This window comes from Triticum aestivum, chromosome 5A (assembly GCF_018294505.1).
Source record: "Triticum aestivum cultivar Chinese Spring chromosome 5A, IWGSC CS RefSeq v2.1, whole genome shotgun sequence".
NCBI classification, from domain to species: Eukaryota; Viridiplantae; Streptophyta; class Magnoliopsida; order Poales; family Poaceae; genus Triticum; species Triticum aestivum.
In genome coordinates, this window is record NC_057806.1 from 3,394,204 (window position 1) to 3,403,506 (window position 9,303).

The 9,303-nt window shown below is 46.9% G+C and overlaps 1 long non-coding RNA gene across 1 annotated transcript; it reads left to right on the plus strand.

The window, feature by feature from the left end:
• Nucleotides 1-801: 801 nt before the first annotated feature.
• Nucleotides 802-1,977, plus strand: LOC123106264 (uncharacterized). Its single transcript, XR_006451260.1, has 3 exons — nt 802-1,045; nt 1,159-1,238; nt 1,332-1,977. It is a non-coding gene; the product is annotated as an uncharacterized lncRNA (long non-coding RNA).
• The last annotated feature ends 7,326 nt before the right edge of the window (nt 1,978-9,303 follow it).

The window sequence follows — 9,303 nt, forward strand, 5'->3', positions numbered from 1 at the left end:
GTATTGCGTCTGATACCATAATAGATCACTAGGCAGGTGGCCCGTGAATTACATACGAAGTCAAGCGTGGGGAATAACTTTGACAATAGGTTGTTGTGACGCCCCGAGACCGATGTGCCAGGTGTCTTCCAGTTATTCGTTGTTTTTGCCATGTCATTTGCTTGCGTGTTTCATTTTATCATGTCATCATGTGCATTGCATCATCATGTTTTCAAAACTTGCATTAGCCCGGGTCTCCCAGTTTTTTTCGTTGTCCGTTCTGAGCCCAGAAACACTTGCACGCGCCCGCGGCACGTCTGAAATATTATTTTATAAGTGGCCAGAAAATGTTCTCGGAATGGGTTGAAAGTTGGCATGCGGTGTTTTTACATTGTAGGTAGGCCGCCTGCCAAGTTTTATCGCAATCGGAGTTCGTTTGATAGCCCAACCGTTAAACTATAGCGGCATAGTAGCCGGTCTTTTCGTCGGACGTTTTCGGTCTCCGAAAACAGTCGCCGGGCCTCTCTCTCTTCTCTTCTCTCAGCTCGAGCCCTTCTGCACAGCCCACGAGTTCCAACCGACCCCTCGCGCGCGCGTCCGAAAAGCTGTCCCGGACCCGACCCGGACAGTCGTCACCGTTGGATCCGGATCATCCCCAAACGTCTACAAAATATCACCGTTTTACTATTTGGGCTCCCTAGCCTATTTTTCTTGACCGCCTGATTACGATCGGACGGACCGAATACCCCTAATCAAAAACCCACTTAATATATAACCAGACTGAACCCTAGAAATGAGGAACCTTGTCCCATGCTCCCAGCCGCCGCCGCCAGCATCTCCCACCTCGGGATCCTCCCATTCCCCACCGCGCCAACCACCAGCCACACCTGGATCCAATCCATCCACTGCAGCCAATCCATCGATCACGTTCCACCCTGCCCGGGGCTCTCCTTGTTCCTCTCGCACCCGAGGAGAGAGCAGACGCATCGCTCGCGCTCGAAGCCTCATGCCTCCCCGATGCCCTTGCCTCGCGCCGGCAAGTGACCTCGCCGGAGTGCCTGCCAGAGTAACAGCCACACCAGGGACCCTCGTGCCCTTCTCCTTCCCTGCTCTCTCTCTCTCTCTCGGCTACCCTCCCCCGTTTTCTTCTCTCAATTCTCTCTGTCTGTCTTTCTTCAGGTCTCAGTAGCCGCCATGGACGTCGTCACGCAGACCTGCCTCCGTTCCTGCGACCACGCGCCGGTCAGCAGCAGTAGTTCGTTGTGCCGCTACCCATCTTTCGCCTTCCTCCCGTTTCCCCTACCTCTATCTCCCTCTAATCTATGTGTTTCTCTGTTCTTTGCCTCGAACAGGAGCAGGCATGGCCGTCACCGTAGAACTCGATGCCGAACGCCGCCGTTGAAGTCCTCCGCCATGGACGCCGTGCCCCAAGGCCGTGCCTCTCCTCCTCCTCACCTTCCCCTCTTTCCGTTTTCCCCTGCCATGGCCTCTCTCCTCACGATATCCCTCTTGTGCTGCACCAGGGAACGCCATGGCCGCCACACCATGGAGCCACATCGACCCGGATCCGGCTGGAAACAGGACGAGCCCGTGCCTTCCCCGCCTCGGATCGGGTCGTCCCCGCGCCAAGTCCGTTGCTTCGCCTCCAGCCCTCGTGCACGCGGCTCCACTACTTCGCCTGCGTCCTCGCGTCCTCTGCTTCCCCTGCGTCGCCCCCTGTCTTCTTCCTCGTCCTCATTCAAGCAGAGAACGAGCTCGCTGCCGCCTCACTCGTTAACTGCTCGCTGACCATGCTTGGGCCGCAAGCGCGCAATCCGACCCAGCGCCTCCTCACCTCGCGGCTGGACCGCACCAAGCCAGCCTCCCTGCTGCAAGCCGCTCCACGAGCCCAAGGCCTCGAAGGCCCATTGTGAGCAGCTCCTCAATCCGCCCAGATTCAGCCTGCCTATGTTTTTTCGTGCCCTGTGAATTTGTCTAATTATCTAGAGACTTCCTGTTTTATAGAAAACCCTTCATAGTTCATGCATATAATAACTTATTAACTAAGCATCACATGTAAAAACTTAATATATGAAACTTGCTTAGAATTTTGTCTAGTTTCATAATTTGTCATTTTCATCTATGTTTAAAATGTTTAAAATGCGGTTTGATTAAATTTGCCCCTATGCCATGTTAAAATGCTTTAATTCATAACTAAATAATTGTAGCTCAGATTTAAATAATCTTTATATGTAAATGGGGTAGAAAAATGCCTAGTTTAACATGGTGGCATCACTTTGCATGTTTAACAACTATAAAATATGGTTTAGGGCAGAACAGTACCAAACCTAATATATGCATATGAGGAGTTTCTGGACTTGTTGTTTTGTTGTTCCGGCCTCATTTAGACTTGCCTAGATAGATAGTTTCATTATGCTTCACCTCTTGCCATGCTAACAACATTTAATCTTGTTGGGTACATAAACGAGAGAGAACTAAATAAGTCATGTGGTGTTTTGTCAATATGCACCCCGATGCATATTGAGCTCCACTTAACTTGTAGTGTTGTTGGTGCACTTTGCCATGCCATGCCATGTATCATTAAACTGGACATGCATCATACTTGGTTGTGCATCATGCCATGTCCATGTGTTGTTTGTTTACTATGTTGTGTGCTTCTTTCTGGTGTTGCTTCTTCGGGTTGGTTCCGATAACGTCGTGTTTGTGAGGACCCGTTCGACTATGCCCGTTTGTCTTCTTCATGGACTCGTTCTTCTTCCTTGCGGGATTTCAGGCAAGATGATCATACCCTCGAAATCACTTCTATCTTTGCTTGCTAGATGCTCGCTCTTTTGCTATGCCTATGCTGCGATACCTACCACTTGCTTATCATGCCTCCTATATTGTTGAACCAAGCCTCTAACCCACTTGGCCTAGCAAACCGTTGTTTGGCTATGTTACCGCTTTGCTCAGCCCCTCTTATAGAGTTGTTAGTTGCAGGTGAAGATTGGAGTTTGTTCCATGTTGGAACATGGATATTTTGTTGGGATATCACAATATCTCTTATCTAATTAATGCACCTATATACTTGGTAAAGGGTGGACGGCTCGGCCTTATGCCAAGTGTTTTGTTCCACTCTTGCCGCCCTAGTTTCCGTCATATCGGTGTTATGTTCCTAGATTTTGCGTTCCTTACGCGGTTGGGTTATAATGGGAACCCCTTGACAGTTCGCCTTGAATAAAACTCGTCCGGCAAGGCCCAACATTGGATTTACCATTTGCCACCTAGCCTTTTCTTTCCCTTGAGTCGGCCGGCTCAAGGGTCATCTTTATTTAACCCCCCCGGGCCAGTGCTTCTCTAAGTGTTGGTCCAACTGAGCGATGTCCGAGGCTATCAGGGGCAACTATGGGCTGGCTTACCCGACATCTGGCTCATCCGGTGTGCCCTGAGAACGAGATATGTGCAGCTCCTATCAGGATTTGTCGGCACATCTGGGTTGCTTTGCTTGTCTTGTTTTACCATTTTCGAAATGTCTTGTAACCGGGATTCCGAGTCTGATCGGGTCTTCCCGCTAGAAGGAATATCCTTCATTGACCGTGAGAGCTTGTGACGGGCTAAGTTGGGACACCCCTGCAGGGATTTGAACCTTCGAAAGCCGTGCCCGCGGTTATGGGCAGATGGGAATTTGTTAATGTCCGGTTGTAGAAAACCTGAAGTTGATCTTAATTAAAATGCACCAACCGCGTGTGTAACCGTGATGGTCTCTTCTCGGCGGAGTCCGGGAAGTGAACACAGTGTTGGAGTAATGCTTGACGTAGGTTGTTCTAGGATCACTTCTTGATCATAGTTCATCGACCGTGCTTTTGCCTTCTCTTCTCGCTCTCTTTTGCGAATATGTTAGCCACCATATATGCTAGTCGCTTGCTGCAGCTCCACCTCATACCTTTTACCTTACCCATAAGCTTAAATAGTCTTGATCGTGAGGGTGTGAGATTGCTGAGTCCCCGTGATTCACAAATACTTCCAAAACCAGCTTGCAGGTGCCGATGATATCGTGCAGGTGACGCAACCAAGCTCAAGGAGGAGCCCGATGAAGATCTTGACCTTTATGTTGTTCCGTTCTAGTTGATCAGTAGTGGAGCCCAGTCGGGTCGATCAGGGATCTGTGTAGCATTTGGGGTAGTCTTCTTTTATTTTGGTTCTATAGTCGGACCTTGTTTGTATCTGGTTGATGTAATGCTTTATTCATGTAATTGTGTGAAGTGGCGATTGTAAGCCAACTATGTATCTCTTTCCCTTTATGTATTACATGGGTTGTGTGAAGATTACCTCACTTGCGACATTGCTTTCAATGCGGTTATGCCTCTAAGTCGTGCTTCGACACGTGGGAGATATAGCCGCATCGAGGGTGTTACAAGTTGGTAATCAGAGCCTTCCCCGACCTTAGGAGCCCCCTGTTTGATCGCATCGTTGGCGTTGTTGAGTCTAGAAAAATGTTTTGAGTCATTTAGGAATTATATATATATCGGAGAGTTAGGAATTCTTTTTACTCCCCAGTCCCTTCATCGCTCTGGTGAGGCATCCTGACATAGAGTTTTGACTCTTCTCTTCTCAAATTTCACTAAAATTTTTTAGGATCACGTGGGTATCTTGGAATCGTTCTGATGGTTTTGTGACGAGAACATTGTTCTTGGTGCCTCCTGACATTTAGGGGTTGTGGTAGTGTCCCGGGGAATTGAGCTCCGAGGTGTTGTCATCACAATTTTATCGTTGCAGTTCTGGAATACCTGAGAGTAGTTTCGACGACATCAAAAATTTCTTTTATGTAGTTGTTAGTGAGATAACCTTGATGCCACCCAGTACTGGGGCGAGAGTTCGGGAGTATTGCCATAACTCGTATAATGGATGCTTTTTGAAGGTTGAGGTAAATGATTTCGGAAGGTTTCTTGGTTATGTGTTGAAGGATGGATACAGCTGGATGTAGGATTTGCTAGTTTTGGGTGAGATATTATGCTTCCCTTGTATCCCCAACACCTGATTGCATAACCGGAAAGTTTCGGGAGTTTATAAGTGGGAATTCAAGTAGCTCTTAGGATATCTTTCCGACGGATGTATGATATGAAATTGGGGTTCGACGTCTAGTGGTCCGCCTATCCACGGTTGGTTTTACAGTGGTCTCGTTGCGTCTTAAAGAGTCCTTGGCTATGCCGACTTGGGGATGCTTCGTATGTCATGTGCACTGCCTTGTACATGATGGTGCTGTACGATCGAGCCCGTGTAGGCCCCGCCACGAAAACTTTGGACGAAATCTCTATCATATGTTTTTTCCGGCTTATTTTGCAAGCCAATCCTATGTTTTGTTTTCAGTTGTGGTATTCGAGTTGCTTCGATGTCAAATGTTGATTCCATGCCTCTTTCCAAACGGTGTTCTCATATTCCTCTGTGAATACTAATCCTTCTCGTCTATCGAGATTGTCATGTCAATCCTTTTCAACTGGTGTTTGCTTCATCCGTTTCAAGTTGTCTTTGTTTTCCCACCCACCCACCCTTTTTCCTCAAGGACTCGAATTTCTTAATCAAGCATCCTTTTATTCTTGTGAAGTCTCTTCATTCTTTTCTTTCAATGTCCTTATCCGATGATTCTCATGAAGATCCTAACGGAACCTCAAGTTCATCATTATTCATTCTTTTTTTCTTCTCCGGTGGATTCAATTCAAGCTTTGTCGATCATATCTTTTCCTCATTTCAAATGTTTTCTCATGCCGGTGCACCTCATAATCATTCACTTCTCGCTATTCATTTGTTCGGGAGTGCTGAAGATATCTCGAAGATTCGTGCTTCCACTCTGCATTCGTTCAAGCTCTTTCGAGGATGTTAGCTCATTCAAGCCTTTTAATTCAACCGGTGCAATCTCTCTTTTAATCGTTCAACGGTGTATCTTTTGAGTGGGACCTAACCCACAGGTCTTTTCCCAGGATCTTACCTGACTCTTCTTATTTTCCCGGAGCTTTTCAAATTCATTTCGAAGTTTCACGTAAGAATGAATTATCATCAGTCAATTGCCTTTCTCCTAGATCTTTCAAATTCTTTTCATCATTGGTTCAATCTTTCCAATTTTAATTCCGGAGTACCTCAATAATTCTTGGTGGTGTTTCTGATCGTCGTTATCAACATTTGAAGAACGAAGAAGATTTTTCCTCCATACCGTGTTCCATTTGCTTCAAGATTCATGGTTCTAGCGTCACGCCATCCTTTCTTAAGTGTTTTCGATTGTGACAATTCTTTTCTTCCTTCCAGAGCAATTCAGGAGCCTTTTCAGTTTGATTCTCCAGAGGACATCAATTCAGGATTATTCATTCTCAGCTTTCAGATATCATTCTCCAAAATCATACCGGTGCATCGTTCAAGTATTCTCTTATCAGCTCGTGATCTCTTTGTTTCACTTGTATCTAAATTCTCTCAAGCATCTTCGTTCATTTGCTAATTCTTCCCGGTGTTTCTTTATGGTATCTTCATTCGTTTTCAATTCTTACGGTGGTTTGTTCAAGAGTTCTCTTCCTTCTTCATCATATCAATTCATTCGTTGTTCCAATCCTACCAGCGGTTCATTGAAGACCTTCTCAAGTTTATGTTATATCTCTCTTAATCTTTTCTATGAGAATAAGTAATATGTCAAATCCGTTGATGGTCATCAATTTAATTGGTGAAGGATAAGCATAATGTAATTCTTATTCTTGTTCCATCCAAATGATTCAATTCCTTATTCCGGAGGCTCTTCAAATTCTCGGTTTCATTGGATTCATCTTTCTTTTCCCGGAGTTCCAAGCTCTCTCAATTTATTTCATCGCGAAGATCCATCTAATCATTGCAAGGATTCACCTTGTCTTTTCAACTTCTCTTTCTTCTCGTTATCCTTTTATTACCGGAGTTCTTCGAGAGTTTCTTCATGGTGGCTCATCAAGGAGTTAATTCATTCTCGAAGTTTTCATCGAGATTCTTTTCTAAGGAGCTCAAGTATTCTTCATCTTACAATATGGAGTGCAATTCTTTCTACCGTATCATTAGAGGTGGTATTATGTCATTCTTGATAATTTTAGTTCATGTTTCATGATTCATAAGTTGTCCAGAATGAGATAGTTAAACCTATCAAAATTCTTCGAGCATGAGCTCTTCTCAATCCATCAATCTCTTCGTTGGAGTTATCTTGTGTCATGTTTCACCTAAAGCTTTCTCTAAGGATTGTTGCTATTATGGTGCTTATAAATGACCCAAGTTCTTCTTTTATCCTTCCGGTGAATAAGCTTTCTTGTCTCCTTGTTCATATCAATCCAATTCTTCTTCCTGTGAGTGGCAGGTTGTCACCTCATATTTTGAGATATATTTCATAAGACCATATCAAGAATATTTTCGTTGTTGGTGTTCCAACAACTCCGCTTGACCCGTCTCCTAAGGATGCATTCTGAAGCTCTCCTGTGGCAGTAGTTGGCATTTTCTTCTCAATTCTCCTATTTCAATTATCTATCTTCTATTCTTTTGATCCGGAGCCATTGTGATGTTGCTCTTTTCTCTCATCATCTTGGTTCGTGTTCTTTCATGCCTATCCATTTAACCGGAGTGTCGTGCCCTCTTTTCAAGTTCTCTCATCGTATCAAGTTTTACCTCCCTTCTCAACCGGAGTGCTGCCTGAATTTGTTCTTCCTTGTTCCTCTTTCCTAACGGAGGCTTTCAACTTTGTTCATCTTTGCTGTATTCTTTCTTTCAAATTTTGTTCAACCTCTCAAGGCTCGTGGTTTCACTCATTTGTCCAAGAAGCAACTTAGTTTTACCTCCTCTCTTTCTCTTCCATTTTCCCTCCGGTGCCATTCTAGATCTCGGGACGAGATCCTCTCATAGTGGTGGAGTGTTGTGACGCCCCGAGACCGATGTGCCAGGTGTCTTCCAGTTATTCGCTGTCTTTGCCATGTCATTTGCTTGCGTGTTGCATTTTATCATGTCATCATGTGCATTGCATCATCATGTTTTCAAAACTTGCATTAGCCCGGGTCTCCCAGTTCCTTTCGTTGTCCGTTCTGAGCCCAGACACACTTGCACGCGCCCGCGGCATGTCCGAAATATTATTTTATAAGTGGCCGGAAAATGTTCTCAGAATGGGTTGAAAGTTGGCATGCAGTGTTTTTATGTTGTAGGTAGGCCGCCTGCCAAGTTTCATCGCAATCGGAGTTCGTTTGATAGCCCAACCGTTAAACTATAGCGGCATAGTAGCCGGTCTTTTCGTCGGACGTTTTCGGTCTCCGAAAACAGTCGCCGGGCCTCTCTCTCTTCTCATCTCTCAGCTCGAGCCCTTCTGCACAGCCCACGAGTTCCAACCGACCCCTCGCGCGCGCGTCCGAAAAGTTGTCCCGGACCCGACCCGGACAGTCGTCACCGTTGGATCCGGATGATCCCCAAACGTCTACAAAATATCACCATTTTACTATTTTGGCTCCCTAGCCAATTTTTCTTGACCGCCTGATTACAATCGGACGGACCGAATACCCCTAATCAAAAACCCACTTAATATATAACCAGACCGAACCCTAGAAATGAGGAGCCTTGTCCCATCCTCCCATCCGCCGCCGCCAGCATCTCCCACCTCGGGATCCTCCCATTCCCCACCGCGCCAACCACCAGCCACACCTGGATCCAATCCATCCACTGCAGCTAATCCATCGATCACCTTCCACCCCGCCCGGGGCTCTCCTCGTTCCTCTCGCACCCGAGGAGAGAGCAGACGCATTGCTCGCGCTCGAAGCCTCATGCCTCCCCGACGCCCTCGCCTCGCGCCGGCAAGTGACCTCGGCGGAGTGTCCTGCCAGAGTAACAGCCACACCAGGGACCCTCGTGCCCTTCTCCTTCCATGCTCTCTCTCTCTCTCTCTCTCGGCTCCCCTCCCCCGTTTTCTTCTCTCAATTCTCTCTGTCTGTCTTTCTTCAGGTCTCAGTAGCCGCCATGGACGTCATCGCACGGACTTCCTCCGTTCCTGCGACCCCGCGTCGGTCAGGCAGCAGTAGTTTGCTGTGCGCTACCATCTTTCCTTCTCCCGTTTCCCTACCTCTATCTCCTCCCTCTTCTATGTGTTTTTCTATTCTTCTCGAACAGGAGCAGGCATGGCGTCCCGTAACCGATGCCGAACGCCGCTGGTGAAGCTCCTCGCCATGGACGCCGGGGTCCCAAGGTCGATGCTCTCCTCCTCTCACCTTCCCTCCCTCCGTTTTCCCCTGCCATGGCCTCTCTCCTCACGATCTCCCTCTTGTGCTGCACCAGGGAACGCCATGGCCGCCGCACCATGGAGCCACATCGACCCAG